Genomic DNA, 9,654 nt, shown 5'->3' with positions numbered 1-9,654 from the left:
TTCAAAATTTGTAGTTAATTGTAACTGTCACACAAATATTCGTGTTTATTATAACCTGTAACAACAAACGTAGACTCCAAACTAGTTGTGTCACTTGTAAACATATACCTCTTAACTTCTTAACCTAAGAATTTTGGACAAAACTAAAAATAATCAGGAGATAAAGCTCCAAAATCAAGTACAACTTTCAAATATTGCTCTTACAAACTTTAGAAAGTTGATAGAATAGTAGATTATGTATTAGTATGCATTTTCTGAAGGATATAAAGTCTGGAACTCAAACTTCTGTCATTATTTAATTACTTCAATCCGCAATGATTTGACAGAAAACCACACATTTTGTGGCAATCAGATGAAAAATATAAAGCAACAGTCTGGTCATTGTTTGTAACCAAGGAAAACTCACATGACACACCACACATGGGTGTATATTTTCAGGCATTGCAAGAGAGGTAGCGTTGTTGCCTCACAGTAAGAGATTCTCCCGTTCGATTCTTGGCTGGAGTGCAGGGAGTACCCTCTGTGTGGAGTCTGCATGTCCTCCCCACGGTTGGGTGGGCATTTGAAAGACATGCCTAAATGGGTGTGCCTTCGTTGAAGGTTGGACGTCGAGCTGGCACCTCGGCGTTCGTGAAAATCTACTGCCAATCATTATTGGACCGGAGTTCCGCTGTGGCGACCCCTAACCAGGAAAAGCCGAAAGACAACAAAAAACAACAAGAGAGGAGGCAGTCCTTCCTGGGGTGTTTTTTTTAGTATCCTAATACAAGTGGAAGTGAAGGATAATGGTATCAAACCAAACTCATTGGGGCAGAACCAATGTTTACAGCAGTACCACCAGTTAGTCTATTAAAGCTGATGATTTGAACTGACATTCCCACTTCAGGATTTGCTTGTAGCTGAAGTTACCTGCTTTACTACAGTGTCAGAATTGCTTTAAGAAGACTACCTCTCAGGAGTGGACATTTAATATGAAAAGCTATATTTCATCTTGACATTTATCACTAATGCTACTCAGCATCCATTTCCACAATAAAGATACAGAAAACATCCTTGAAATTGTATTTATTGCATCTATAACTGAACAGGACTGTGTAGCAGATTCACAATATCCTGTATGTGGGTATGGAGGGGATATCGCAGTCAGTGTGTTGCTGCCTTATTTCAGTTTGTGTGTATGTGTGTATACACACATGCTCATTTGGTGCTTTTCCTGGTAGAAACAGTCTATCTAGGAATGTAGATTGCTACTAAAACTGCATGTACTGTAGGATCCCAATAAAAGAGATTATTTAGAAGCACTGTTGTGCTATAACAAAAAACAATGCAGTCACAGTCTTTATGGTAATAGTGTAATACATTACAATATATGCAAACCCATAATTATATTTTCTGTATAGTTTTAAAAGCACATTTTCGTGGCTTAAAAACTACAGCCTATACATACGGAGTCCATCACTTTTGTTCAGTTACATTTGAGCTTTTACATGGACAGAAGAAATTTCTTTCTGAGTGAGTGTTTATTGAGATATTTAGACAAATATAAATATAAATAGCACTGACAATGAAGCTATGCAACAGTGCAAATATCAGTGATTACTCTGCAGTAGTCATGTCACCTGTCTCACAGTAAAACAGGCTTCTATTTTGTCTCATTTTGTCACTCTCAGTTTTTTACACCTGTGTTTCTAAGTTCAGGATGTGGGAGGGTTGTGCAATTGTGTATGCAATGTTATGCTAATTAATTATCCATTTTTTTGGCTGGAATTATTTACTTTTCAAGTAAAATTTTCAATGTCTGCAGGTTCAGCGGTATGTTTGACAGTGTTGCTTTTTACTATCTTTTTGTCCAGATATTCACTGTCTGCAGGTTCAGAGGTATGTTTGACAGTGATGCTTTTTACTATCTTTTTGTCCAGATATTCACTGTCTGCAGGTTCAGAGGTATGTTTGACAGTGATGCTTTTTACTATCTTTTTGTCCAGATTTTCACTGTCTGCAGGTTCAGAGGTATGTTTGACAGTGATGCTTTTTACTATCTTTTTGTCCAGATATTCACTGTCTGCAGGTTCAGCGGTATGTTCGACAGTGATGCTTTTTACTATTTTTTTCTCTAAAAGCACTGCTTCTTCCCTGTTTCATGTCTTGCTCAGTAATACAGCTATACTAGGTTTTGATTATATTTTTCTAAAATCTTAAAGGGCTTGGCCATCTTTTGCTTGGTTTAAGTCATTGATTTTGTGAAGAAAGTGAAAAAAATTAGTTCTAGGAAGGAAGTTGCAAAACTAAGAAAGGTCGAATATAATAGAAACAAACCTATGCAAAGATTAGAATAGAATAGAATAGAATAGAATAGAAATGATTGGAGTATGGTAAAATTGGAGAGGCTGCCCTTACTAGAGTAGCAATAGAAGTACAGCAGAAGAGACTGCACAATCAACCATAGTACAGCCATAGAACACAGTCATAGAAACCCGATGGAGTAGTTTGGTGAACCCTTTTGTTAAGCTCCTTTGCCTCCTTTATGCAATGGTTAGTGATTCAGAAAGACATTTCTGTTATAAAATAGCTCATTAATTAGTTGCGTAAGTGTGAGTCACTGAGCTGCCATGCAGCTAAGCAAAGATATCCTTCAATAAGTCAGCCTTTGTCCCCTGCAACCTGAAACTCAAGTGCTCTACAAAAAGCTCAACAAACAGCCAGTTACTAGAATATAGTATAACATATTATGGCCACTACATAATAATCAAAGCTGTTAGCTGTAGTTGCAGAGGACACCCAGTGGATAGCCAAATGGCTCACAGACAGAACCCAGGAAGTTAGAATTGGGGAGTCCACCTCTACAAAGAGGCCAGTCACAAGTGGAGTCCTCAGGGATCAGTCCTTGGACCTCTCCTTTTTGGCATTTGTTCCTCAAAGGTCAAGACCAATGTCAGTGGTCTCTGACTGACTAAATTTCCAGATAATAGCAAATTGGGAGCTATCATTAAATCCTACACTGATACAAATGTTCTCCAGGAGGGGGTGACATGGATGGATGGCTGGTGTCAAAGCCATGGACTGCAGCTGGGTGCCATGAAATGCATGATGGTATCCTTTCGGAAGATATCAACCCCTGGTGACTATCATGTTGACAGCACACCCATTAGAGCTGACCCAGTGGTCAGGGGACTTGGGGACACACATGGATAGTAATGAAGCCTTTGACAATCACGTGTCTATAGTAGTGAGGAAATCATTCTATGTTGCGCAACTTATGAACAAGGGTGTGGCATCTGGGTCCAGGGAAGTCATTGCTCCACTGTACTCTGCATTCATCAAACCTGTCATTCAGTGTGGTACCCCCTTTGGTATGTGTCTGGCCAGACATATCCAATAGTTGGGGTGTCCACAGAGGTTCCACACTAGGAGAATGAGGGGCATGAGTGGAAGATCCTGTGCAGACCACCTCAAGGCCCTTTCCCTGTATTCTATCTATTGCAGGCTTTTCAGGGGAGATCTATGCCTGGCATACAGAGCATTCTCAGACCCCATTTTGATGGACCCCCTGCATGTCCACAAAACAAACAGCACCAGAATTATCCATTCTAAAGACTTAAACATTGCCTGTGATATAAATAGGACCTTCTGGAGAGACAGGCATGTATCCCAGAGACTACCCTGTCTATGGAACAGGCTTCCCATCCATGTAGGGTAGAGTTCCTCCCTAGCCTAATTCTAATGTGGCTTGGGCAATTGGATGGGGAACAGGAGGATCATCCCTGGTTTGGCACCTGTGTCTCTAGTGGACACAGGCAACCGGTGAATGGTTCACTCCCAGGTCCCTGCTTGTAAATGTATCATCTCCCAAGCTGTTGCATAGACCTATCAAGGATATCAGAACCTGCATGGCTAGGCTTAAAAAGGTCCTTGTGATCATTAGTCTAGTAAACCCTATGAACCGCTACAGCAGCATTACAGTCAAGTTGCTGCACAGTTTGCCAAAGGCATACATGGTTTGTCAATAACTTTACAGTGCATTACCGAGCCCTAAGCCTGCCTGTAGTGTGGCTCAATATTTCAAGTCACTATTTCAGAAATGTGCATTGACACACTGAGAGTCATTGCACCAGCAGATGCATAATATAAGCCATCACTAGTTTTTGAAATACAATCCATCACTTTTTTATTTGCTTATTTTTTCATGAATGGGGCTCTTGTTGTATTCTGACTTGCATATGCAGCCCCATAGAAAATTGTAAATGACACCCTGCTTAATCTGAATAGCGCTCATGATGTTAATGAACTGAATGGGGGCTAATTTCCTTCTATTTGTTCCTGCAAAGATGTTGCACATGTAATATTTATAGACACACAATTTCTGGGTTTCAGAAAATTTTAACACGTCTAACATATTTTCTGCAGGTTATCACAGTGTGTTATGCACCTATAATTCAGAAACCAAGTTTGGCTACCTGTACTATGGACAGCATTCTCATTGGTGAAGTTGCATGAAAATGTGAATGCCCAGGGCAATGGCTATTGCTAATTAGCCATGTCCCCTCTCCATGAAATAGTATGGTAGAGCGATTCAGAGTATAGCTCTACAGAGTTAGCCATGAAATGAAGGGGGAAAAGTGGACGTTGTCTTCTGAATGCAAACACCCTTTCACTAGAAGTATCGCGGCTGCTAATATTACTCTGGTTAAGTACTGGAAAGTCAACTGTGTGTGTGTGTGTGTGTGTGTGTGTGTGTGTGTGTGTGTGTGTGTGTGTGTGTGTGTGTGTGTGTGTGTTTGCATGTGTGTGTGTGTGTGTGTGTGTGTGTGTGTGTGTGTGTGTGTGTGTGTGTGTGTGTGTGTGTGTGTGTGTGTGTGTGTGTGTGTGTGTGTGTGTGCATGTGTGTGTGTGTGTGTGTGTGTGTGTGTGTGTGTGTGTGTGTGTGTGTGTGTGTGTGTGTGTGTGTGTGTGTGTGTGTGTGTGTGTGTGTGTGTGTGTGTGTGTGTGTGTTTGTGTGTGTGTGTGTGTCTGTCTGTATGGTTGAATGCGCCGGGGATAGCAGAGGGAACACTAGCATGGTTAGGTCTAACAATGAAGTGTTTGATTCAGTGACATAATAATGAGCTCCTAATAAGATATTGCTCAATGCAGCTTTATTATGAGTCTTAATCTCAGACTATCACCATCATACAATTGGGAAGTAGAGCATTACTAAAATAGTGCTGGAAGTGTTAATTTTTCTGAATCCTGGCCACATTTTGGTGCCTTCAAAAACATGTTTCCTTCATTGTTTTCCTTCTCTTTTTGCCCATCTCTGTGAGGTCCTACTACTAACCACACCTTATTAAAAAAAATAAATAAGAAATAAAAAAAAAAAAAGGATATATGCAAATGACCTCGTAAGGACATCAAATGTTTCAGCTATATGTCTTCTGAATGTCCATGACTTTTTACTTTTTTCTTTTTAAGTCTTTGTTGAAACATTCAGGCCAATAAAGCCAAACCCCACTAACTGTGGACATGCATGTTTCAGCCTTCTTATGATATCATCAGCACGGCATAAGTAGACTGTTTGGGTATACTTTAAAAACACAGGGTCTTTACACCCAGCTGATGTCCATAACAATTAAGCTGTCTGCAAAATATTTCAACTAACATAGAGTTGGTGCTACAATTTACATTCCATGTTACATTAGTGTACATGCACTGTCAAGGGTTATAGTTAAATGGGGTGGTAGTTTTTTCCAAAGGAAGATAGAGGTTGAAAGGAAAAAAGAGGATTCTGTGAATAGATCAAATATAAGAAGAGACGTGTATTAATACCATAGTGTTTAAACTCAAAGGTTGTAATATGTATATAAAAATCAAAAATGTCATATCATTGCTATTTCGGGAATATTTATGTATGCATTATTGTTGCACAAAAAGGATGGTTCTTTCATTTTATTAATACAATAAACATGTTCATAAATCCATTCCCTCACCCTACATTTGGTTTTACCTACATAAAAACATTCACATCCTTGGCATTTTGCCAAGTACACCACCCCTTTGGTGTTACAATCATACCTACTTTGTGTAACATACTTTCTATTACTTATTATAAAATCTCATCCAATAGCAATCATTTTGCAATAGGGGCCATGATTCACATTTAAACATCCCCAGGTGTCTACTATCTCTCCTTTTTTCCTTTTCAAGAATGGTTCTTAAGTTGGCTCCCTTTCTATAAACAACCTTTAGCAAGCTGTTAAATTTATCACTAACATTGGTGTCTTCCATCAGGACACACCAGTTCTTTACTAAAATGCTCATTAAAGGGTAGAGTCCAAGGTGTAATATGTAATAAAACTCAACCCAAAATTGATTTTAACACCCCTATCCATTCCATCTAGATGAGGTTGTTCAAATCTGGGTTTTATCCCATCCCCTTACTTAGGATAGGTTTAAAATAACCTTCTCCCCTTTTCCTCTGGACTTCTTTAGTAAACTCTTCAATTAACTGTGAGGGGTAACCCCATTTCATAAACATTTTCTTTAGGCTAGTACATTCTATCAAAAAAATCTGCTTCCAGATTTATCATCCTGGCTGCCCTTACAAACTGCCCCTTCACTACCGAAATTTAATTGAAGAGTCAACTTAAGAACCATTCTTGAAAAGTTAAAAAGGAGAGCGAGTAGACACCCGGGGATGTTTAAATGTGAATCCTGCCCCATTGCAAAATGAATGATATCAGATGAACCGAACGTAGGGTGAAGGAACAGATTTATGAACATGTTTTTTATTGTATTAATAAAATGAAAGAGGTTAATGCCTTAGTGAAACATGCTCAAAATAATCCGGGTCACACGTTTAAATTTAGAGTTCTAGAACAAGTTGAAATGGGACAGAGAGATGGCCTAATGGGTTTAAAACTTGAAAAACAAGAATTAATTTGGCAAATTGCATTGAATATCTATTGCTACCCAGGGTTGAATGATCAGTGTTCCATAGCTTGTCTACTTAAATTGAAAAGTCTTTTTAGATGAGGAAAGGAGTTTTGGATTAAATGTGTATTTATTAATGAATATATATTATATATGTTTTATCAATGTTTTATGGTTGCCATAAAATGTTAGTAAAGACAAAAGAAAGGAGGGTAAATTTGTTTAATGTTTGTTAGTTGTTTTATAACTTGTGGTTGAACTTTTTGAAAAGTAAAAAAAAAAAAAAGTTTTGTTAGAATGGGGGGCTTATTATGGAGATTGATGTAAGTGAAGTCACATGATGTTACATTGGTCATATGATCGCAGAGGTATATTTAAAATGGGTTTGAATGTCAAAAAGGATGTCTGAAGAAGTTCATGGATGTTTAGTGAACGAAAGCGCTTACTATCCAAAATAAACAGTTGTTTTTTTAAAAACAAAGAATAATGCTCACTACACTCTGTTAGCCTGATAATAAAAAAGACTTATAACATAACAAAAGGAGGTTTAAATATAGTATTTCAACAATCGTTCACGTCAGGGCATTAAATAGCCTATTAAAGAAAAATCGCATTATGCAGCTATGGTCTCTTATCTGTCATCAACATAAAGAGATAAGATCAACTTTGGTCATTTAGCTTCCACCATGGCCATATTTTATGTAGCCAGCCGTCCCACACAGCATCCAGCTAAACCCGTTGTACACATTTGTACAAACAATAGGTTTATTTTTTTCATTTTATTTCTTTTTTTTTTAATTTTGCTTGATTTTATTTTTTCACGCTTTCTTACATTTAGTGGATGAGTAGGTTCGAATGAACACTCTATGGTGATTTTGACTCTTTATTGGATTAAGAGTTCGCAAAGTAGCGCGGTTTTTTACAGTTAGCTTTCTTTTTCTTGACATTTGGTTACCTTTTGTGACTGACTTGAATTGAACACAGCAAGTATACTTCCCACTATTTAAGCCTGGTTTTTTGTTGTATTTTATAAGTTGTTTTTTTAAGTCGTGACCTTCCTTTTTGGTTTGTTCTTTTAGTATGTTTGAGAAAAGGAAACACGTTCCCTTTTAGCAGTGATGGAAAAACGTGGGATTCACTAATGCCTACACTAAGTGTACACCATTCTGAGTAAACAGACAACACGAGCATAACTCGTACTCTCTCCTTCCTGTCATGTATTTTTATCACACATTTTAAGGAAAATTATACAAAATGTACAACAGTCTGTATGACTGAGATTACACTAGTGATAAGGGAAGAAATAACACAATACAATGAGAAGGCAGAGCTGAATTTGTGCAAACATATTCATAAATAGTTGTGTGATTAGTCATTGCACTAAATATGTTAACCGCACATGTACAACCAACTGAGAATGTACATGTCCTGTTAATACTGTTGAGGAAATGTGAATTGCTTGTATGCACATGATTTGATTGCTGTTGGAATGTTGTGTCTGTGGTAAAGAGAGAAAACACACTCCAACTGTGTTTTGTTATTTCATTCCTCTGATAGTTTAAATCCAGCATTTTTTTAATTTGTTTTTGCCTGGAACATTTGCACAGTGCATGGCTTAGTAAACATGGTTAAATGTATAAAAATTTTAAAATTAATGTCAGTTGCCTTAAGAAATGCATACACCCTTAATGACACTGCATAGTGTCAGCAACTTTAATGATAATGACAGCAGAAATTACACCTGTGACCCAACTCTGTGTGTAGCACAAGGTGTAAAGACATTGAGGTATACAATAGATGACATAGGTAAACCATGATTCAAGTTCCACAGTAATTATTTTTTCTGAGGAAATATTATAATGAATAATAACATAAAGAGTATATATTTGCTATTGCATGTTACATTTGTGCATTGCTCACATGTGCACAAACATGGTTTACTGCTTAAGAAAATTTGTATTTTATTTGTTTCGCCTTCCTTCGCACAAACAGGCTTAGTGGCAATGCACAGCTGTCAGCACTCTGGACAGTATGGGGTGTAAAAAATAGAACTCCTAGCGAGCTTTCCTTGTGGCAACAGCTGTAAGCTCACAGCCAAGCTCCAGAAGATCTAGTGTTTGAATCCAGCACACACGTTTTATTAAGGGTGCCCCACTGTAATTGTTCACAAAAAAATTACAATATAAAGATAATTATGCATAAGAATAGCTATATATAGATGGATGATTGAGCATACACATGGTATATCATATCTATTTTATGTGCGACTGGTGTAGCCTGACAGTGATGATTCTGTAATTAGAAATGCATTTTCAGATGTGGGATTGACTTCATAGTTTACTGACAGTCACCTACATACCTCCTATAACATAAGTACAGTTGTAAAACAGAATGTATTTTGTGGGCTGAAGCAGAACTCAAAAATCTACTCTAAAAGTAATGCACATATATACATTTCCAGTATATCCTGCATCACACCTAAGAGTACATAAGCCAGGACCTTATCAAGTCACGCACATACATGATTAATTGAAGTATAGCACCAAACACTCTTTAAGGTATACATTAGTAATGACCATGCTTGGCAAACACTTCTTCTGTGGAAAGGAGGAAAGACAGTTATGTGGAAATGTATGTATTATCTTTTTTTTTACATTGGTTTGAACCCCACATTGTACAAATTACTTTTATCAGTGTGTAAGGCCCCCCCAAAAAGGTGTTAAGTCATAAAATTGATTGCCCCAGAAT

The sequence above is a fragment of the Protopterus annectens genome, chromosome 11.part0 (genome assembly GCF_019279795.1).
Source record: "Protopterus annectens isolate FY-2018-M chromosome 11.part0, PAN1.0, whole genome shotgun sequence".
NCBI classification, from domain to species: Eukaryota; Metazoa; Chordata; order Ceratodontiformes; family Protopteridae; genus Protopterus; species Protopterus annectens.
The sequence above is the reverse complement of the archived record's forward strand: the minus strand, read 5'-3'. Positions refer to the sequence as shown.